Genomic DNA, 24,769 nt, shown 5'->3' with positions numbered 1-24,769 from the left:
GTATACAATGTACAACATACAGGGGGTATACAATGTACAACATACAGGGGGTATACAATGTACAACATACAGGGGGTATACAATGTACAACATACAGGGGTATACAATGTACAACATACAGGGGGTATACAATGTACAACATACAGGGGGTATACAATGTACAACATACAGGGGTATACAATGTACAACATACAGGGGGTATACAATGTACAACATACAGGGGGTATACAATGTACAACATACAGGGGGTATACAATGTACAACATACAGGGGTATACAATGTACAACATACAGGGGGTATACAATGTACAACATACAGGGGGTATACAATGTACAACATACAGGGGTATACAATGTACAACATACAGGGGTATACAATGTACAACATACAGGGGGTATACAATGTACAACATACAGGGGTATACAATGTACAACATACAGGGGGTATACAATGTACAACATACAGGGGTATACAATGTACAACATACAGGGGTATACAATGTACAACATACAGAGGGTATACAATGTACAACATACAGGGGTATACAATGTACAACATACAGGGGTATACAATGTACATCATACAGGGGGGTATACATTGTACAACATACAGGGGTATACAATGTACAACATACAGGGGTATACAATGTACGGTTAAAAGCAAACACACACACACATCATGGGTTGAACTGGATGGACTTGTGTCTTTTTTCAACCTCACTAACTATGTAACTATGTAACTATGTAACTATGTTCCTTGGCGTTGATTGTTGTATTTGTGTCAGTGGGTTGTCATTCATCAGGATTGAAGATAGATCTACATCACTGGATTGACTTTGGATTTACATAATTTTGGGGAGTATGAAGGAGAGCCCGGGGACATCGGACTTATGGTTTTTCACAGTGGTTTATTAAAGATATTAGTAACAAGTAGAGCCAACACGCTTTAGGGGAATGGTCTTCAGGGCTGTTTATGAACAATTTTGGAGAGTGATCAGGTTGTGATATACATTAGTTAGACGCTATGAGCGGGACTACAGAGTGCTGTGCATCCCAGAGACCTCAGAGACTACTGCCACCACCTACCAATTGGGTGACAACCCACCTGAAGGGCCTTACTATATTCTTCACAAAGATACCAACCAACAACCAGATTCTGGGTACCCCAGTCCAGCACTGTCTTCTACTTACATCAGGGATTTACATCATGGGACTTTTGTTTTGAGAAGATACTTTTTATGGTGTCTGTGTATTTCAATTGTTTTAGGAATCAGTAGATTTTACCCCTTACTTTATTACATGGGGAGATATCTGGGGGCATTCTCACATTGCAGACTCACACATCCATCTATCCAGGGTTGTATGGAAGAGGCTCTTTTCCTCATCAACATGGATGGGGGCAATGTGTTTTTCTGGGGGCCCCCCCTATCAAGGTTCCCTCCTCATGTTGGGAGCATATATCTTGGATAAGGGTCTGCGTGGACTTTGGGAGGACCCCACATTATTACACACCAGACCCATATCCAGGCATCCAATCTTGGTGGCAAGGAGAGGAGGGGACAGTAAGAATGCAGTCCCCATAAATCTATAGCAGACTCTATTCTGGGCATGCAGTCTGCCTGGCAAAGAAGAAAGGTTCCATGCAAAGCACTTTGTCCACATGCTGATTGGAACCTCAGCTCAACATCCCTGGACTGCAAGCAGGACTTATATTAAAGGGGCTTTCAGATTTCAATAAGAGGGACCCCAGATATTCAGCCCCTATGTAAATGGATAAGGGGTACACAGAACCCATTGTTACCCATTCATTTGACAAAGTAAAACAAAAGTATAAAAAAGCCCAAATCTCATTCTGTAAATCCAATGCCAATTACTATGAACAACGCCCCGGAACACAGATCTGATGGTCCTCTCCCATCGCCCTCTTCTCACCACTGACAGCTCTCCAGCACTGACCGCACCGCACATCCTTACACCTCGCATTACTCTGCGTTACACTAAGACATCTGAATGAGCTGCCCAATGCACCAATCAAGTATTCATTCCAATGCAGCGCACTACATCGCACGAGAGTTCGATTCCCGAGACATTCCACACCCCTCATTCTGTACATTCACTATTCCACACCCCTTCATTCTGTACATTCACTATTCCACACCCCTCATTCTGTACATTCACTATTCCCCACCCCCTCATTCTGTACATTCACTATTCCACACCCCTCATTCTGTACATTCACTATTCCACACCCCTCATTCTGTACATTCACTATTCCACACCCCCTCATTCTGTACATTCACTATTCCACACCCCCTCATTCTGTACATTCACTATTCCACACCCCCTCATTCTGTACATTCACTATTCCCCACCCCCTCATTCTGTACATTCACTATTCCACACCCCTCATTCTGTACATTCACTATTCCACACCCCTCATTCTGTACATTCACTATTCCACACCCCTTCATTCTGTACATTCACTATTCCACACCCCTCATTCTGTACATTCACTATTCCACACCCCCTCATTCTGTACATTCACTATTCCACACCCCTCATTCTGTACATTCACTATTCCACACCCCTTCATTCTGTACATTCACTATTCCACACCCCTCATTCTGTACATTCACTATTCCACACCCCCTCATTCTGTACATTCACTATTCCACACCCCTCATTCTGTACATTCACTATTCCACACCCCCTCATTCTGTACATTCACTATTCCACACCCCCTCATTCTGTACATTCACTATTCCACACCCCCTCATTCTGTACATTCACTATTCCCCACCCCCTCATTCTGTACATTCACTATTCCACACCCCTCATTCTGTACATTCACTATTCCACACCCCCTCATTCTGTACATTCACTATTCCACACCCCTCATTCTGTACATTCACTATTCCCCACCCCCTCATTCTGTACATTCACTATTCCACACCCCTCATTCTGTACATTCACTATTCCACACCCCCTCATTCTGTACATTCACTATTCCACACCCCTCATTCTGTACATTCACTATTCCCCACCCCCTCATTCTGTACATTCACTATTCCCCACCCCCTCATTCTGTACATTCACTATTCCACACCCCTCATTCTGTACATTCACTATTCCACACCCCTCATTCTGTACATTCACTATTCCACACCCCTCATTCTGTACATTCACTATTCCCCACCCCCTCATTCTGTACATTCACTATTCCACACCCCTCATTCTGTACATTCACTATTCCCCACCCCCTCATTCTGTACATTCACTATTCCACACCCCTCATTCTGTACATTCACTATTCCCCACCCCCTCATTCTGTACATTCACTATTCCCCACCCCCTCATTCTGTACATTCACTATTCCACACCCCTCATTCTGTACATTCACTATTCCACACCCCTCATTCTGTACATTCACTATTCCACACCCCTCATTCTGTACATTCACTATACCACACCCCCTCATTCTGTACATTCACTATTCCCCACCTCCTCATTCTGTACATTCACTATACCACACCCCCTCATTCTGTACATTCACTATTCCACACCCCTCATTCTGTACATTCACTATTCCACACCCCTCATTCTGTACATTCACTATACCACACCCCTCATTCTGTACATTCACTATTCCACACCCCTCATTCTGTACATTCACTATTCCACACCCCCTCATTCTGTACATTCACTATTCCACACCCCTTCATTCTGTACACTCACTATTCCACACCCCTCATTCTGTACATTCACTATTCCACACCCCTCATTCTGTACATTCACTATTCCACACCCCTCATTCTGTACATTCACTATACCACACCCCCTCATTCTGTACATTCACTATTGCACACGCCTCATTCTGTACATTCACTATTCCCCACCCCCTCATTCTGTACATTCACTATTCTACACCCCTCATTCTGTACATTCACTATACCACACCCCTCATTCTGTACATTCACTATACCACACCCCTCATTCTGTACATTCACTATTCCATACCCCTCATTCTGTACATTCACTATTCCACACCCCCTCATTCTGTACATTCACTATTCCATACCCCTCATTCTGTACATTCACTATTCCACACCCCCTCATTCTGTACATTCACTATTCCACACCCCCTCATTCTGTACATTCACTATACCATACCCCTCATTCTGTACATTCACTATTCCACACCCCCTCATTCTGTACATTCACTATTCCACACCCCTCATTCTGTACATTCACTATACCACACCCCCTCATTCTGTACATTCACTATTCCACACCCCTCATTCTGTACATTCACTATTCCCCACCCCTCATTCTGTACATTCACTATTCCACACCCCCTCATTCTGTACATTCACTATTCCACATCCCTCATTCTGTACATTCACTATTCCACACCCCTTCATTCTGTACATTCACTATTCCACACCCCCTCATTCTGTACATTCACTATTCCACACCCCTCATTCTGTACATTCACTATACCACACCCCTCATTCTGTACATTCACTATTCCACACCCCTCATTCTGTACATTCACTATTCCACACCCCTCATTCTGTACATTCACTATACCACACCCCCTCATTCTGTACATTCACTATTGCACACGCCTCATTCTGTACATTCACTATTCCCCACCCCCTCATTCTGTACATTCACTATTCTACACCCCTCATTCTGTACATTCACTATACCACACCCCTCATTCTGTACATTCACTATACCACACCCCTCATTCTGTACATTCACTATTCCATACCCCTCATTCTGTACATTCACTATTCCACACCCCCTCATTCTGTACATTCACTATTCCATACCCCTCATTCTGTACATTCACTATTCCACACCCCCTCATTCTGTACATTCACTATTCCACATCGCTCATTCTGTACATTCACTATACCATACCCCTCATTCTGTACATTCACTATTCCACACCCCCTCATTCTGTACATTCACTATTCCACACCCCTCATTCTGTACATTCACTATACCACACCCCCTCATTCTGTACATTCACTATTCCACACCCCTCATTCTGTACATTCACTATTCCACACCCCCTCATTCTGTACATTCACTATTCCACACCCCTCATTCTGTACATTCACTATACCACACCCCTCATTCTGTACATTCACTATTCCATACCCCTCATTCTGTACATTCACTATACCACACCCCTCATTCTGTACATTCACTATACCACACCCCTCATTCTGTACATTCACTATACCACACCCCTCATTCTGTACATTCACTATACCACACCCCTCATTCTGTACATTCACTATACCACACCCCTCATTCTGTACATTCACTATTCCATACCCCTCATTCTGTACATTCACTATTCCACACCCCCTCATTCTGTACATTCACTATTCCACACCCCTCATTCTGTACATTCACTATTCCACACCCCTCATTCTGTACATTCACTATTCCACACCCCCTCATTCTGTACATTCACTATTCCACACCCCTCATTCTGTACATTCACTATTCCATACCCCTCATTCTGTACATTCACTATTCCACACCCCCTCATTCTGTACATTCACTATTCCATACCCCTCATTCTGTACATTCACTATTCCACACCCCCTCATTCTGTACATTCACTATTCCACATCGCTCATTCTGTACATTCACTATACCATACCCCTCATTCTGTACATTCACTATTCCACACCCCCTCATTCTGTACATTCACTATTCCACACCCCTCATTCTGTACATTCACTATACCACACCCCCTCATTCTGTACATTCACTATTCCACACCCCTCATTCTGTACATTCACTATTCCACACCCCTCATTCTGTACATTCACTATTCCACACCCCTCATTCTGTACATTCACTATTCTGCACCCCTCATTCTGTTCGGCACGCTGTATGTTTGTTATTCCACACCCCTAAATCTTTATACCTTACTTGATATTCACTATTGAGAAAGAAAAAACGAAAGAAATAATAGCGATTCTTCTATGTTGTTATTGTAATCTGCATTGATACTTTGTTTTGCACCATAATGTAACATTTCTTCACTCTGAGAAGAGGGATAGAGCTGAGACATGGTGTAATGTAGCTTCACAATGACTCCTCTGATAGGAGAATTTTAGGTTCTCGCTATTGTAAGGGTTAAACGCCAACTTTAATGCTCTGTGTTCCGATGAGTGATTGGCGGCATTTCGAGATCTGGGCGAGGCCAATGATAAATAAACATTTGGTTCTGACTTCTGGGAATATTCATCTTCCTCTCAGGGTTAACAATAGGACAACTCCCTCTTCCACAGCTCACCTTTCCCGAGACCGGAGAACAGGCGGCCAGAGCGCCATGTGTCTTGTCGCATGGCTCTAATGCAGGGCTTAATTCCCAAAGAAACATAAAAGAGACTTCCAAGGCCAAGTTCAGCCAGAGCAAATCCAGCCTGCAGCAGCCCGACCCGCTCCCTAAAGCCACAGGAAGGTGTTATAGCAGCCAGTAAAGGCAGCCAAGGGGCCAGACAAGACGCCTTTACAAAGAGGCCAGACAAGAGCCAGCCGCGGATCCATCACTGCTGGAAAAATCTCTTTCTAGGCCAAGGTGTCAGAGCCAGGACAGAGTTTTACAGTCCTCTGGAGGTTCACAGGACCTTTGATCCTCACAATGATATCCTTAGCAGGTGATTAATGACTCTGCATTGTAATCTAAGACTCTTATAGGTAAAAACCTGATATTCAGTCACTATGGAAGAACAGACAGAAAATATTGTGGAGTCACAAGATAGCTTACTGTGAAATGCTTTACAATGGACTTCCCATCACCCCACCCTAGCATTATTCCTAAAGTACGACCCCGGCTTCATTATTTCTTCAATGTTTGGTAGATCAGGCGAGGATTGGGTCCTCTGACTCGGTATCAGGGAAATGTTTTTGTGTTACTGTTTGAATAATGAGTGCTTCAGTCATCTATCAATGGAAGCCGATAAATATACATAAAATAAATCACACCAGGATGCTCATTACTTTGTTTCTGAGCCATTGGGCCCCTTCCTCAGCCAACAACTTTTATTACAGTCTTGTATCTTCATTGGGAGATTTACCCCCAGCGCCGGTTCTGGTGACAAACGTAACGTTTTGAATGTTCCCATACAGGGATTTCGCTTTAGTTGGAGTTCTGCTTTAAGGCAGTTTATGCACAGATGATCTTTCTACCTGCAGTTCTACTCTATTAGATTCTTCATGGACTGTATTACTGTGATAGATTGTTTAATATATGTCTGGCGCAGCTCCTAATATACATCTATGCACAGATATATCGAACCCCATCATGAACCTCTTATTCAATAAAAGTCAAGTGCAGTGTCTACATATTTTTAGAAATGCTCTTACTCATTGCCTTGGCTGCCTGGTGCAGAAATTGCCAGCTCTGGCACAGCTTTCAGTTGTAAGAACCCAGAGCATATTCCAAGCTGAGGACAGATCCAGCCATAGAAAATAATGCATGTGTCCGGGGCATATTCCATGCCAGGGGGAGGTCCAACCTTGGAGAATAATGCATGTGTCCAGCGTTTATTCCATTCCAGGGGGGGGGGTCCAACCTTGGAGAATAATGCATGTGTCCAGGGCATATACAATGTCAGGGGCAGGTCCAGACATAGAAAATAATGCATGTGTCCGGGGAATATACAATGTCAGGGGGAGGTCCAGACATAGAAAATAACATGTGTCCAGCGCATATTCCATGCCAGGAGGAGGTCTAACCTTGGAGAATAATGCATGTGTCTGGGGTATATTCCATGTCAGGGGGAGGTCCAACCTTGGAGAATAATGCAAGTGTCCAGTGTATATAAACGTTATATGATATTGCAAAAAGTGGTCACCTCCCCCACCTATAACTGGTCTTAATAGTAAGGAGCACTGGAAGGGCAAACACAGATCAAAGAAGCAAAGGGGTTTCCAGTCACTACTTACCACCCAGCCAGCAACCACCTGGACAGGTGACTGGAGGGAGCCCACCCCTCCTTAAAGGCACAGGGTCACACCTGTCCTCCATCTATCTTATCAGAATGCATGTGATCCCATTGTGGAGACTCTTTAAAGGTAGAGTTAGGGACTGCAGATATCAGGGTGCCTTGTCGCGGCCTGCAGCTTACGCATGTATTTGCAAATGTGTGCAACTAAACCCGTTTTAGATCCAGCCATGCAGAATAATGCATGTATCCAGCGCATATTCCATGCCAGGGGGAGGTCCAACCTTGGAGAATAATGCATGTGTCCAGCGTATATTCCTGTAACGCTCCTGCGTTTTACGTATGATGTGGATTTTCAGCTGCAGAAATATTCCACTTCAGTAGTCATGTAGAGAAACGCTGAGACACCATTCCCAACTCTCAATGACTCATCATGTGTGGATGATTTCAATTCAGCAAGTAAATACACTCAATAAGATGTTTCCTAGAGTGACTTATGTATATAGTAACACAGTGATGATAGGCTGAAGAGACAGGTTGGGTAGAGATGGTAGACGACTGAAAGTAAGATAGTAGCAGATGGGATGCAGATAGGTTTAGCAATCATGTATGGTAGCAGATGACAGAGTAGCAGGTGGACATACAAGAGAGATCAACCCAGTGCAAGAACAGGTGGTAGTAGGCTCAAGAGCTAGCAATCTTAGATAATGCAGATGTAGTAATAGTCCTTAGTATGCAGAGCTAGATAGTGTAAGCTTTAGTATGAAAGTTATAGAGGTTTCCCCTGTGGGGTACTTATCACTAATAGCAATGTAGCAGAGGAGAGGTTCGGCAAGAGCGGATGATCCGGTAGCGGGATACAGGGATCAGCGCAGCGTGGTTCCGACAGCGAGGTATGCTTGCAAGCATGAGAGCTTCAAGACAGGTTAGCATCAAGGCACAAAGCAGTTTGAACGAACACATGTGAGTGAGAGCCGGCGATCTAAATAGCCATTCAGTCCGGCGCTCAGTGATGACAGCATCAGTCTTAAAGGTGTATGCGCACCTTACCAAAAGAGAATGGTGGGGCGCATACACTTATGAAAGAGTAATTAGGGTACCCAAAGGTACCAGAACATTACAATTCCATGCCAGGGGGAGGCCCAACCTTGGAGAATAATGCATGTGTCTGGGGTATATTCCATGTCAGGGGCAGATCCAGCCATGGAGAATAATGCATGTGTCCAGCGCATATTCCATGCCAGGGGGAGGCCCAACCTTGGAGAATAATGCAAGTGTCCCGGCCATATTCTATGTCAGGGACTCCAGCCATGGAGAATAATACATGTGTCTGGCAGTGGCACGTATACCATGTCAGGGGCAGATCCAGCAATGGAGAATAATGCATGTGTCTGGGGCATATTCCATGCCAGGGGGAGGTCCAACCTTGGAAAATAATGCATGTGTCCAGGCCATATTCTATGTCAGGGGCAGATCCAGCCATGGAGAGAAATGCATGTTTCCAGCGCATATTAAATTCTAGGGGCATGGCCAACCATGGAAAATATTGCATGTGGTCAGCCATAAGGAATAATGCATGTGTCCAGCCATGGGGAATAATGCAATGCAGCCAGTGCATGTTCTAAGACAGGGGCAGGTCCAGCCATGGAGAATAATGGTATGCAGTCAGTGAATGTGTCAGACTGAAGACAGATACTGGGCAGATTAGCCTTATTTTTTCAGGAGTTTGGCTCATGCACTGGATTATCCATACTGGAAGGGTCTGGTAAACAATTCTGACCATAAAAAGAATGGACAGTGAATATGTTGGTAAACTTGGCCCATATATCAGATTTTCCATACTGGAAAGGTCTAGTAAGAATTTCTAATCTTGGGTAGGATGGACAGTGAATGGGCATCTTTCTAAGGTGGCAGGGAGAGGCCTCCAATTATTGCATTCATGGCCTCTTTGTGTTTAGGGTAACTGCAACCTTTTTACCAAAAGATTTTACATTAAAAAAAAAGAATGAATTATTAATGAAACTACATAATGTAATCTATAAAGTGTAAATTGAATTACCAATATAACAATTAATAACAGGCATTGGGAGGTTTTAGAAATAAATAAAGGTCAGTAGAACATCCATGCACCACTCTTCTTCTAGAAAGCCGAGAATTAGTAATTAGAAAGGTTCCAAAGATCTTTACAGCCATGGAATTGGCGCTCCGACTGCGAGATATTTTATGGTTTGCATGTCAGTGTATAGCTTTCATTTCATACCAACGCCTGGTTATTTGTCAGAGTCTACAACTGAAATATTTAGAGGTTTTGATCAGGAAAACAACATTTTTATGAAATACTTGGTCTTGTGAGTGGGAGATGCATTGGAATGTTCAGGACTCTCAGTGCCAAAAATGAAGAGTTTGAAGAGCAGACTATGGAGACTCGATAGGCTTGGGTTCTGCAGAAACATCCCAGAATATAAAGGAGACAGACAGGGAGAGAACATTTCCACGCAGCTTTCGGCAATATTAGTAAGCAAGTTTTTCAGCAGCCATGTTCCAGGAGAGATTGTTTCATATTTCACTGAGAGAAGTCTGGTCTCCTGAACGGCAGACCAAATGAAAATATACGGGAAGCCAAGAGCCGACCAGATTCAAACACACTGAGAATTGGCGGAAAACATTTCTGCCTTCAGAGGTCTGGAGAGGAGGCGAGGAGCAGGTGGTATAGTGCGAGATTCTGCAGAATAAACCATAGCAGTCATTGTAGATGAAGACTATCTGTAGAGGGAAAATGTCCCCGGTACCCAGACTGACTGAACCCGTCCAATGATACTTTACCTTCTCCTTACATCCACATCCAGATATTTCACTTTCATACTCAGATCCATTGCATTTCTATTTTCCTAGCTTTTTATATAGCCATGTTATGTTTACTTTAGTCTTAGAGTCCGATTCATCAAAAGAGGCCAATCAACCTCTGAAGGTGAGCATTGTTCACTCACTTTGCTGGCAGATTATTTGCTTACATTTCTTTCTGGATTTTATATATATATATATATATATATATATATATATATATAACACTATCTGACAAAAGTAAGTACAACCCTCCCATGTGACAACACTGAAGAAATGAGACTTTGCTACAATGTAAAGTAGTGAGTGTACAGCTTGTATAACTGTGTAAATTTACTGTCCCCTCAAAATAACTCAACACACAGCCATTAATGTCTAAACCACTGGCAGCAAAAGTGAGTACACCCCTAAGTGACAATCTCCAAATTGGGCCCAAAGTGTCAATATTTTGTGTGGCCGCCATTATTTTCCAGCACTGCCTTAACCCTCTTGGGCATGGAGTTCACCAGAGCTTCACAGGTTGTCACTGGAGTCCTCTTCCCCTCCTCCATGATGACATCACAGAGCTGGTAGATGTTAGAGACCTTCCCCTCCTCCACCTTCTGTTTGAGGATCCCCCACAGATGTTCAATAGGGTTTAGGTCTGGAGACACGCTTGGCCAGTCCATCACCTTTACCCTCAGCTTCTTTAGCAAGGCAGTGGTCATCTTGGAGGTGTTTGGGGTCGTTATGTTGGAATATTGCCCTGCCCCCCAGTCTCTGAAGGGAGGGGATCATGCTCTGCTTCAGTATGTCACAGTACATGTTGGCATTCATGGTTCCCTCAATGATCTGTAGCTCCCCAGTGCCGGCAGCACTCATGCAGCCCCAGACCATGACACTCCCACCACCATGCCTGACTGTAGGAAGACACACTTGTCTTTGTACTCCTCACCTGGTTGCCCCCACACACGCCTGACACCATCTGACACCAAATAAGTTTATCTTGGTCCCATCAGAGCACAGGAGATGGTTCCAGTAATCCATGTCCTTAGTCTGCTTGTCTTCAGCAAACTGTTTGTGGGCTTTCTTGTGCATCATCTTTAGAAGAGGCTTCCTTCTGGGACGACAGCCATGGCAGCACTCATACGTCTATTTCCCAAAGACAACCTCTGGATATGATGCTGAGCATGGCACTCAACTCCTTTGGTGGACCATGGTGAGGCCTGTTCTGAGTGGAACCTCTCCTGTTATACCGCTGTATGGTCTTGGCCACCGTGCTGCAGCTCAGTTTCAGGGTCTTGGCAATCTTCTTATAGCCTAGGCCATCTTTATGTAGAACAACAATTCTATTTTTCAGATCCTCAGAGAGTTCTTTGCCATGAGGTGCCATGTTGAACTTCCAGTGACCAGTATTTGAGAGTGAGAGCGATAACACCAAATGTAACACACCTGCCCCCCATTCACACCTGAGACCTTGTAACACTAACGAGTCACATGACACCGGGGAGGGAAAATTGGTCCCAATTTGGACATTGTCACTTAGGGGTGTACTGACTTTTGTTGCCAGCGGTTTAGACATTAATGGCTGTGTGTTGAGTTATTTTGAGGGGACAGTAAATTTACACTGTTATACAAGCTGTACACTCACTACTTTACATTGTAGCAAAGTCTCATTTCTTCAGTGTTGTCACATGAAAAGATAGAATAAAATATTTACATAAATGTGAGAGGTGTACTTACTTTTGGCGGAATTGTGTGTGTGTGTGTGTATATATATATATATATATATATATATATATATATATATATATATATGTATATATAGTTTATCTAATTTTACTGGGGTACATAAAAGGATACTGGAGGCCACAGTTCATAATACCACCCAAAGGGGTGAAGAAGAAGGTAGCACCAGCATAGACCAGATGAGCTTGTGCACCACCTAGGGGTGTGCCGTATATTTATTTTCCCATTATTTTCAGGGTTTGGGTTGCATGACAAAATCGTCACAGATATCTTCACAGAAGTCAGTAAGACTATCATCCCCAGGCTTGTGTCTGACCTTGTCCTCTGATCACCCAATGAAAACATTCCAATACATTTTATACTGTTCAAGTGCTTGATTCTCTGAAATGACCGCAGTGGAGAGGACTTCCTGTGAGTCAGGCCGATAGCTTGGCTGTTGTATAGAAGAAAAAACAGTGTTTGGTGGAGGGGGGATTATGGTGTGGGGGGGGAGGGAGATTATGGTGTGGGGGAGGGGGATTATGGTGTGGGGGAGGAGGGATTATGGTGTGGGGAGGGGGGGATTATGGTGTGGGGGTGTTTTTCAGGGGTTGGGTTTGGCCCCTTAGTTCCAGTGAAGGGAACTCTTAAGGCGTCAGCATACCAAGACATTTTGGACAATTTCATACTCCCAACTTTGTGGGAGGAGTTTGGGGATGGCCCCTCCCTGTTCCAACATGACTGCCCACCAGTGCACAAAGCAAGGTCCATAAAGACATGGATGAGCGAATTTTGGAAGGTCCTGACCTCAACCGGATAGAACACCTTTGGGATGAATTAGAGCGGAGACTGCGAGCCAGGCCTTCTCGTCCAACATCTGACCTCACAAATGCACTTCTGGAAGAATGGTGAAACATTCCCATAGACACTCCTAAACCTTGTGGACGGCCTTCCCAGAAGAGTTGAAGCTGTTATAGCTGCAAAGGGCGGAGCCAACTCAATATTGAACCCTACGGACTAAGACTGGGGGGTCATTAAAGGTCATGTGTGTGTAAAGGCCGGCGTCCCAATACTTTTGGTTATATAGTGTATATAGAGAGAGAGAGAAATAAAATATAAAAGGGTTAGGGGTTAGGTCCAGTTTGATGAAATCTGTTATTTACTGGGCAAATATTTTCCACCGAATCCATTTTTGGGTGAATTATGCTTGAATTGCAGATAGATTAAAAATTGAAGTAATAGTAAACTCACATTCATTTTATTAAATATGAATGAAGAGCAATAATCGCTGACTCTGTAGACGTTATTGGTATTGGTAAAATATTTATCTTACTTTGAAAATGTCCTCAGTCCACCCCTGTAGCTGCAGCTGCTGTGCTTTAGTATTTCAGCTCTTCAGAATAACCAGCAGAGGGCGATACATCAGTTTCCTGCTTATTGCAAAGCGATATCTTCCATGGTCCCTTGAAGTGCCCCCAATTACTAGACTGCTGTTCCCTCTGAGCCACAGTGAAAAATCACATCCCTGGGGAACCTTTAGATGTGCATGTTCCTGAGTGGAGCTGGCCACTGGATAGCGTAAAGTTTAGCTTTGCAGCCTGCCCATCAGTTGCCTGATGACCTGTTTCTGGAATAATAATAAAGCATTGGACACAGTTCCCCACACACAGCTAATGTGTAAGGTAAAGTCTACAGGCTTGGATAGATGAGTTTGTAAATGGATAGAAAATTGGCTAAAAGACAGAATTCAGAGAGTAGTGGTTAATGATTCTTACTCTAAATGGTCTAAGGAGTGAATGGTGAAAAAGCATCTGGAGGTGTCAATGGTGCAGAAGGATCTGGGGGAGTCAATGGTGGAGATGGATCTGGGGGAGTCAATGGTGGAGATGGATCTGGAGGTGTCAATGGTGCAGAAGGATCTGGGCTGGGGGAGTCAATGGTGAAGAAGGATCTGGGGGAGTCAATGGTGGAGAAGGATCTGGGCTGGGGGAGTCAATGGTGGAGATGGATCTGGGGGAGTCAATGGTGGAGAAGGATCTGGGGGAGTCAATGGTGGAGAAGGATCTGGGGGAGTCAATGGTGGAGAATGATCTGGGGGAGTCAATGGTGGAGAATGATCTGGGGGAGTCAATGGTGGAGAAGGATCTGGGGGAGTCAATGGTGGAGAAGGATCTGGGGGAGTCAATGGTGGAGAAGGATCTGGGGGAGTCAATGGTGGAGATGGATCTGGGGGAGTCAATGGTGGAGATGGATCTGGGGGAGTCAATGGTGGAGATGGATCTGGGGGGAGTCAATGGTGGAGAAGGATCTGGGGGAGTCAATGGTGGAGAAGGATCTGGGGGAGTCAATGGTGGAGAAGGATCTGGGGGAGTCAATGGTGGAGATGGATCTGGGGGAGTCAATGGTGGAGATGGATCTGGGGGAGTCAATGGTGGAGAAGGATCTGGGGAGTCAATGGTGAAGAAGTGTCAGGAACGTGCTGGCCAAAGTAGTGTTATTTGCCAAAGGCGAACAGGGGTGCGCATGCGCGATCGCACAAATGCCCGGCGTTTTAGATATGCTAATGTACCATATATAAGTGCAGCAGTTGCACTAGGGCTTTGCTGTCGGATATGCAGATGTACCCGAGTTCTGAAACCTGATCCAGCTTCTTCTGTGTTTGACCCGGCTTGACCTTGACTTCTCCTGCATCTCTCCAACCTTGACCTTGGCCTGTATCTGGACTTTTCTTTTGTCTTTGCCCATCTGCCTGCACTTAGGTTGCCGATCTCTGCCTGAACCCAGGATATTCTTCTGCCTAAAGCCTGCTATTGATCATCTGTTACCGACCCGGCTTGTCTGACCTCACTTCCAGTATCTCCTGCTCTGCATGCACCTGTCTGCTGCCACCAGCCTGAAGTCTGCCACTTGTGCCTACCAGCTGTTACCTTCTGGTTTACCCTGGTGATACTCCACCATCTGAAGGCCGTTCCGGCACCCTTACACCACCACACTCTCGTGGCCACTGTCTCAACATCGGTGCCCCGGGAATGTACGAGAGTCCTTCCATCTGCACATCAGGCTCAGCCGAAAGAAAGATCTGGAGGAGTCAATGGAGGAGAAGGATCTCCGGGAGTTAATTGTGGAGAAGTAGTTGGAGTCAATGTTGCAGAAGGACCTCGGGGGTTCGGGTAGATCCTAAGCTTAAGCTAATAGCATGCGATGCCAAGCTGCAGTTTCCAAAACGAGAAAAGTACTTTCTTGGACTCCAGAGAGAGACATCATCTGTACAAATCATTAGTAAGACCTCATCTGGAATATGCAGTTCAGTTTTGGTCTCCAGTTCTCACAAAGGATATCAGGGAACTGGAGAAAGTGTAGAGAAAGGCAACCAAACTGATAAGAGGCACGGAGGAGCTCAGCAACGAGGAGAGATTAGAGGAACTGAATTTATTCTCTCTTGAGAGGAGGAGATTAAGGGGGGATATGATCTCCATGTATAAATACATAAGGGGGGGATATGATCACTATGTATAAATACATAAGGGGGGATATGATCACCATGTATAAATACATAAGGGGGGATATGATCTCCATTTATAAATACATAAGGGGGGATATGATCACCATGTATAAATACATAAGGGGGGATATGATCACCATGTATAAATACATAAGGGGGGATATCTTCTCCATGTATAAATACATAAGGGGGGGATATGATCACCATGTATAAATACATAAGGGGGGATATGATCACCATGTATAATACATAAGGGGGGGTATGATCACCATGTATAAATACATAAGGGGGATATGATCTCCATGTATAAATACATAAGGGGGGATATGATCTCCATGTATAAATACATAAGGGGGGATATGATCACCATGTATAAATACATAAGGGGGGATATAATCTCCATGTATAAATACATAAGGGGGATATGATCTCCATGTATAAATACATAAGGGGGGGATATGATCACCATGTATAAATACATAAGGGGGGATATGATCACCATGTATAAATACATAAGGGGGGATATGATCACCATGTATAAATACATAAGGGGGGGATATGATCTCCATGTATAAATACATAAGGGGGATATGATCACCATGTATAAATACATAAGGGGGGATATGATCTCCATGTATAAATACATAAGGGGCATATGATTGTAACGCTCCTGCATTTTTGTTATAGTGAGCTGGATTTGCAGCTGCAGAATCTCCACTCAGTAGTCATGTAGAGATGTGTTGAATTACCAGATCCAACTCTCCAGACTCATCACTGTGGACCCGCCTGCTTCAGCATACAAATATACACACACACTCAATAAGATGTTCCTGGAGTGATAGGATGTATATGACAGTATAGAGGTGATGTGCTGAAGGGACAGGTGTGAGCAGTGACAGAGATGGTAAGCACTTGATAGTAATGTTCAGGAGAGTAGTAGATGGTAATAGGTAGAATGCAGATAGGTTAGTAATCATGTATAGTAACAGGTGGTAAGGACAGCAGATGACATATACAGGAGAGACTAAACCAGTGCAAGGATAGATGGTAGTAGACTCAAGAGCTAGCAATCTATGTAACAGTGCAGATGATAGGATTAGTAATGCATAGATAGTAACAGTCCTTAATGTGCAGAAGTAGATAGTGTAAGTTTGTTATGAAGGAATCCCCTGTGGGGTACTTATCACTAGTGAGGTTAGTAAGTAGAAGGGTCCGGTAGTAAGGGAATGATCCGGTAGCGAGATACGGGATCAGTAGCGAGGTTCCGGTCTGTTCCAGGTAAAGAGAATAGCTGGAGGCTCCGGCAGCATAAGACAAGGCTGTTAAGCATGCGGTTTGAACGAACAACCTGTGAGAGAAAGCCGGCGATTGAAATAGCCGCTCAGAGCGGCGCTCAGTGATGATGTCATGCGGCTTAAAGGTATATGCGTTCCACCTAACTGAAAAGGTGGGACGCAATATGCAACAAAAAATGGGCAATAAGGGTACCAAAGGTACCAGAATCTTACAATGATCTTCATGTATAAATACATAAAGGGGAGGGGGATATGATCTCTGTAACGAGACCCTTGCTCGCTCGCTTCCGCACTCCCGACACTCCTCTGCTACTTGTGAGTCAGCTTGCAGATCGCAACGTCTGATGGTTCGCTCATCCAAGGCTCCGGGATCCGAAATACAGCTATGTGCCTTTCGGAAATCCATTAGAACAAACACCAGGCAGGCTGTATGTAAGTTCAAACAGGGAGACATTTATTGGAAGAACACAACACACTTTTATACAGAATTTGGAACATCCCGCCCCCAACAACCGTTTTCCTATTGGTCAATTGTAAAGTACATGTAATCCTCCTTCAGGTCCTCCTTAGCCATGCAAATGAGGACTTGAAAATGAGTCAGCAGGGATTGGTCCGATAGCTTGATTAGAAGGACTGTTATGTGTAATGAGACAGAAGCCCCAGGGGGCAATCAATGTACATTGAAACAGGCTACAGATAACCTAATGAGATTATGGTAAAACAGGCAGTCTCTCAAAACACACCCCCCTGCGGAGAGATGTCTCCAGTCCAGACCATCGTCTATGTGTCATGAATCAACACAATTAGACACAGCAACAAGATGGGGGGATGGGGGAAGAAGGGCTGTAGCAATACATTACATTAACTCAATGCCAGCATGTCCTCAGGTCTCCAGTCTCTTCTGGCCCATAGTATGTCGGTAGGAGGCACGCGCACAGTCCCTTCCAAAACACACAGTGACAGTGGGTTCTGTCACAATCTCAATGTATAAATACATAAGGGGGATACGATCTCTGTAATGGAACTACGACCCCCACAATGTGCTTGTGTGCTTCCGTCAGAATACTGCTTCCTTCAGTCTTGAACATAGATATCAGATATTCTACCAGCCGTCATACAAAACTAGCCGAGAATAGCTGGTATAAGATCTGGAACATTTATTGAACAAACTCACACTGAATATATATTAAAAAAGAATAGCGCAACCATGCAAAAGAAATGACTATTAAATATGGAGACAATCCATAAATAAAAATGGGGGTTTAGTCCCACCATATGGCCATATCGTGCTCAAGCCCACCACTGCGTCAAAGTACCCCATTATCAGTGGGTCCTACACTATCCATAGAAAAGGGGTGAATCCAGCCTCTCCAACCCTTGGAGACAACACTCCTTGCTGGGATGGATGTGCTAATGCACTACAAAGGACTCCTCCTGTATCTACTTGATGGTGGACTCTGATAGAGTACAGGTGTGTGTGGGGGGTGGGATGCTCAACCACAGAAGTCTGGTCAGACCAAATACATAATAAACAAGCAAAAAATTGGGGGAGCAAACCCTGAACATGTATATCTAAAGCCGGTGCAGCTATGGACCAAGCAACATGTATATTAAAAAAGAATAGCGCAACCATGCAAAAGAAATGACTATTAAATATGGAGACAATCCATAAATCACACTGAATATATACCCCACCAGGTCAGGTGCCAATTACATTATCATATGCAGATGAAATTGTGTACAGAAATATAATTAACATATCTAAGGAACAACCAACACAAACAGTATTCTACTTTCCCACTAGCAACTAATAGATGATAATGATTTAATTAACTTGAGCTAATTCATAACCAGACTTGCCGTCATCAAGCTCCGTATGTACAATACACATTATTATAAGAGTAAACACATCCCTACAGTAGACAATAGGTAAGTTATTCAGCACAGTCAACAATGTGTGGAAGACAGGTGGTTGAGTTGATGACGTTAGCATCTGCTAGGAGTCTGATTGTGCAGATCAGTCCCCAATTGGCAATAGGCAGCTAGGCCTTTACCATGGATCCTAGGCTTAGAGTCAGGCCCGGCCCTACCATGGGTCACACTGGGTCCATTGGACCCAGGCAGCACTTGGAAAGGGGCAGCAAATTGACTCCTAAGATGTTTTTTTTCCAGTAGTTTTGTGTCATCAGTTTGCAGTCCGTTACGGGCAGCATTTCCCTATTTCATACTGCCTCCCAAAGTGCTAACTAATGAGTATGAGGAGGCGGAGCGTCCCCTCCGGGGAATGTCCCTCATGTAATGGTGGTGTGTGCAATGACCACAGACATCAGCGCACTCCATCTCACGCAGGGCAGGCTGGATCTTCTCGGGTGGTAGCTGCGGCAGACACTGGAGTGACAGGAGGACTGAGGACAGACAGTGGGTGTTTGGTGGACCAGTCCAGTGGTGAGTTATGAAGGAAGTTTATATAAGATTTTCAATATTTTATAATAAATAATGGAGGGGGGCCTTTTGGTGGGCATATTTTTTTTCTTTGGGGGGGCAGCATTTCATTCTCTGACCCAGGCAGCACAAAGTCTTGGGCCAGCCCTGCTTAGAGTCCCAGAGTCTGTTTGTCTTGGGGAGATGTGGCCTTGAATCCAAAGTAACATTACTCCAAGGGTCCCCCCCAGCATACACCCCCACAAAGAGCAGTGTTCCCTCACAAGCCAGGGCCCATAACCAGTAGGCAAGAGGCTGCAGTCCCCTCTAAAAGCCCCTGTCCTGAGTGAGTTTGTCACATTTCTATCCCTTCGGAAGAAGACTAATACAGGAGGAGACCCCAGACGGTTTACTTCGTAGTTAGTCTTGTAGTTCCTGTCCCCCAATGCCTTTACCCACACAGTAGCCCAAACAAACAAAATCTCCAGATCCCATTCCTGAATGGCCAGAAACTCCATATCTTCCAGTGCCCAGAACACTTCCGAGATGTTCAGGATCTCTTCTCTGTAATCCATAATTTCCTCTAACCGCCACTCCAGATCACTCCCAAAGTTAGGGTCATATAGAATGGGATTGGTGCAGCGCTAACACAATTGAATCCACAGTCCATACAAATGTTCAAATGGATCAAATACAAAAGTGCAGTAAACAAAAGTTCATCAGAGAGTGCTCCAATAAAGAAGGGAAACTCTCCACCACTTCAAACTTGGAAAAAGCCCCGAGTGCAGGAACCGCCACCAAGATAATAAATGGCCTCTTACCAAATTGCAATGACCCCCATTACAAGGATCAAAGACAGCCTGTGTGATCAAATCAGTGCCCAGATCGACATGTATCGATTCCCAGTGTTCCCTCAGCAGCTCCGACCGGAACAAGTGAACATAAGGAAAAGAGGGACAACTCCAATAGTGAAGTACGTTCACAGGTTTATTCAGTAAAAGCAGAGTGGCAACTCACGTTTGCATGAAGAAATCACAGCATGTCTCGGAGCTATACTCTCAGAACCTTTGTTTCCAACCAATAAAATGGCCGCCGTGTCTCCTTGCTGGCCTCAGCACGACGAACCGCAGGCTCCTCCTCCGACCGGTTTCATCAACACGTGACTTCGTCAGTTAGGGTCCCCTGACAGCTTCCCGTACAACAGTCCCAGGCCGCCTTAGCCAAAGCCTTCTGTTGGGCTGTCATTACCTATCCAATTGCATGCTTGGGATACAAGCCACCGAGGGGCTTTATAGCTCTCTTCCAAATTCATCTCTGCCCAGACCAGCCTACTTTACTCAGCTGGGCTAAATTGATATGTGTCACAAATCAAAAGTGGAAATGACACAATAATAAGAGTCAATCACGCTTCTGGGATGTGTGCCGTGATTGTTGTACAGTAAGGTCCGGTTCACACTGATGCGATGCGGGAAGGCTGCGAACTCGCAGCCTGTTCCCGCATCGCACACGCACCCCCGGCAGTTCACACTGCCATATGCGATACGCTGGGGGTGTCAATGTAATCTTAACGACACCCCCAGTTTGATCGCATATCGCAGTGCGATCGTGCAGTTCGCACAGGATCGGATCGCACAAGTGTGAACCGCTGTGCGATCCGATCCTGATGCGGCTGCAGAAATGCCTCCTGTGCGTGTTTGCTGCGGGAGCGATGCGAATTTAGCCATACAGTTTGTATGGCTAAACTCGCACCGCACAGCTGATCGCATGTAATGTCGGAGCAGTGCGCTCCGACATTACATGCGAACCCCGCACACGCACAAGTGTGAACCGGGGCTAAAAACTGTGTGAACAATGTAAACAAATATACACTGAAGATACAAAGAAGTGTATACAATACGTGGTGATAAATACTTAAGGCTCCGTTCACATCTAGGCGTTTTGGGGCGTTTTTGGGGCGTTTTTCTGCTCTAGGATCAGCTCTCAAAACGCCCAACAAGACAAATCCTATTCATTTCAATGGCCCCTGTTCACATCTGAGCGTTTTGACGCTGTTTACAAAACGCCCAACGCTCAAAAAAGTACATGAGCTTCTTTTTGGGCAGATTACAGGCGTTTTCCATTGATCTCTATTCAATCTAAAAACGCCTGCACAAAAATCGCGGTAAAAATCGCGGTAAAATCGCGGTAAAAAACGCCGCAAAAATCGCGGTAAAATCGCGGTAAAAAACGCGCGAAAAACGCTACGCTCAGGTGTGAATGTAGCCTAAAATAACTGTGTTATCATAATAAATCATTAACACACAGGTGGTGAATATATGATGTATACAAACAAATAAAAAAGAAAAAGAAAAAAACCCTCAACGGAGTTGTGACACACAGTTCAAGTGGTATCACCACTATCAAGGTGTAAAAAGGGGGGAAGGTGCATCAAGTCCCAATTCAAATTCCCAAGGGATGTGGAGGGATCCAAAGGAAAAAATTCCCACTCAAACTTGTCAGGTGCAGATAGATCCTACCACCGTATTGGGGACTGGCCCCTTACCACAAAGAAGAAGATTCAAGGGCGTAATTGTCATCTCAGACGTGAAGTAAGTGCTCGAAAGGGGAGTGAATCACTCAAATAAGAGGTTCAGCCTCTTACCAGATCTTGAAATTAGCAGGGCTAGTATATACACTCTTATATTGGTGTGTCTCCTCAATCCTGGCTGTCAACACTCTGGGCGATGTCTCTCTGTGGCCAAAGGTGAAGTCTCTCACAAGTATCTCACAAAAACAGAAACCAGACCATAGTGCAGTACCTCTGACATTTATTGTAAAACAATACAAGGTGCACTTACATTGGTAGTCTTGTTAAGATCGCATAGAGACCTGTACCGGTTCGAGAGAGGCTGTGGCCGCCTGCAGCGCGGTCCGTGGCGACTGGTGATGACGATGCGGCGCTCCTCTCTGACGTCCGCTTTAGGAGGAAAGGCGTCAGAGAGGAGTGCCGCATCGTCATCGTCACCAATGTAACGGAACCGCGACCCCACAATGTGCTTGTGGGCTTCCGTCAGAATACGGCTTCCTTCAGTCTTGAATATAGATATCAGATATTCTAGCCGCCCCCATACAAAACTAGCTGAGAATAGCTGGTATAAAACTGTAACATTTATTGAACAAACTATCATCGAATATCGAATATATACCCCACCAGGTCAGGTGCTCAATTACATTATCATATGCAGATGAAATTGTGTAGAGGAAAATAATTAACATATCTAAGGAACCACCAACACAAACAGTATTCTACTTTCCCACTAGCAATTAATAGATGACAATGATTTAATTAACTTGAGCTAATTGCAAATGCATTGGGTGCTGTGATGTCTGTTGTTTAATAGAGTGGCTTCTATGTAGTCTTTGTGTATAGTGTATACATTGACCTGTGTATAGTTTTTTGTATAGTGTATACATTGACTTAGAAATGTCTAATGATGAATTAATTATTGAATAAATTAATGAATGATGGATTTCTGAAGAAAAAATGTGGGAGAGTTGAGAGGAAGCTAGGAGGGCTTCCAATACAGTATATTGGAGCCCCATAGTCATCATCAAATGTAAAACTTGGGTGTACAGTGTTCATAAGAAGCTGAATTATACATTTATCCTGCCAGCTCCGTCTATATAATAACAGATAATGAAATCTCTAAGCCCTCTTACAAAGATCCTGTATGCTCAGTGCCAACTTCTAATAACACATTCACATGATGGCATTTTCTTCATTCCATTCAGAACTGAACTATTGTTTAAGGTTTTGTATTCTTTGACTGATCAAAGTGATCAGATAAAAGAAAAGGTCATTTTATAACCGCCAGCAGCGTGAAGCTGATCATTTATTTCATTGTACTTTTTCTGGATTGCACCGACCTCCCAAGGAGGGAAATCTTCCATCGCTCAGTAGAATATTGGATCCCCTGTTGCTACGTGCGTCTCGTCAGCCTCTGCTCTCATCTGCAGTACATCAAACATTGGAAATAATAGGAAGATTAACACCACTGCTATAATTTGCTGTAAGGGAGAAACACTGTACACATGTGAATCGTCCAAGAGTATGAAGAACCTAGTAAAGTCATAGGTGTCATGGGGAACTGAGATCCAGATAATAAAGTCATAGGTGTCATGGGGAACCATCTAGTAAAGTCATGGGTGTCATAAGGAACTGAGATCCAGCTAGTAAAGTCATGGGTGTCATGGGAAAAGTAAAGAGCACACTGATACACAATATATTTATTGACTGTGACGTACAACAAAATGACAACATGGAAATGTTAAAGATTTTTTTTGATACTTTGAAGCTTCACCATCACACTTATCAAAGATGTAATCTGTGGCCAGAACATTTACCACACCTTCAATTACAGCCCACTTGTTGAGTTCATACCACAAACGTCCATTGAATGACCAATAGGTGGACTTGGAAATATGGGAAATTGTGACTTTTTTTTTCTAATAATTAGGAAGAAAGTCTGGCAGTCTTGTAATAAAAGGCTAGAACAGCTTGTTAGGCTCATAACACCCTGAACAAAGCGCCCAAGGCGATCGAATCGCAGGACACCAACGTGTACCAATTTGTATTGGATAGTATTGCATTGTTTTGGATCGGATTGTCTTTTATACAATGACACATGTAATGAGCTCAACAACTAAAATATTAACCTCTTCCACTGGGCTTGATTAACAGAACAGCCATACACGGGAGTGACACGTCTGGGGTTTTTTAACTCAATAGTAGCACCAAAGCAGTGCATTTACTCCTCTCCAGATATAGTTTTCAGGGCTTTCCTGCCCACTTTTATTTAAAAGAAAGTCAAAATTCATACAGGTGTGTCTTCCCACACAGGGGGTTCTCACCATCACTATGAATTAAACATAACATTCAGCCTCCTGGCTCTCTTGTGGCAGCTTTACTGCTCCAGGTACTTCTTCAGGGTCCTCCTGACCATGCAATGCCTCCCAGTGTTTATGCACAGACACTGCACCTC

Source organism: Pelophylax lessonae (assembly GCF_965119305.1).
Source record: "Pelophylax lessonae genome assembly, chromosome: 7".
Taxonomy (NCBI): Eukaryota; Metazoa; Chordata; class Amphibia; order Anura; family Ranidae; genus Pelophylax; species Pelophylax lessonae.
Note: the sequence above shows the minus strand (reverse complement) of the source record.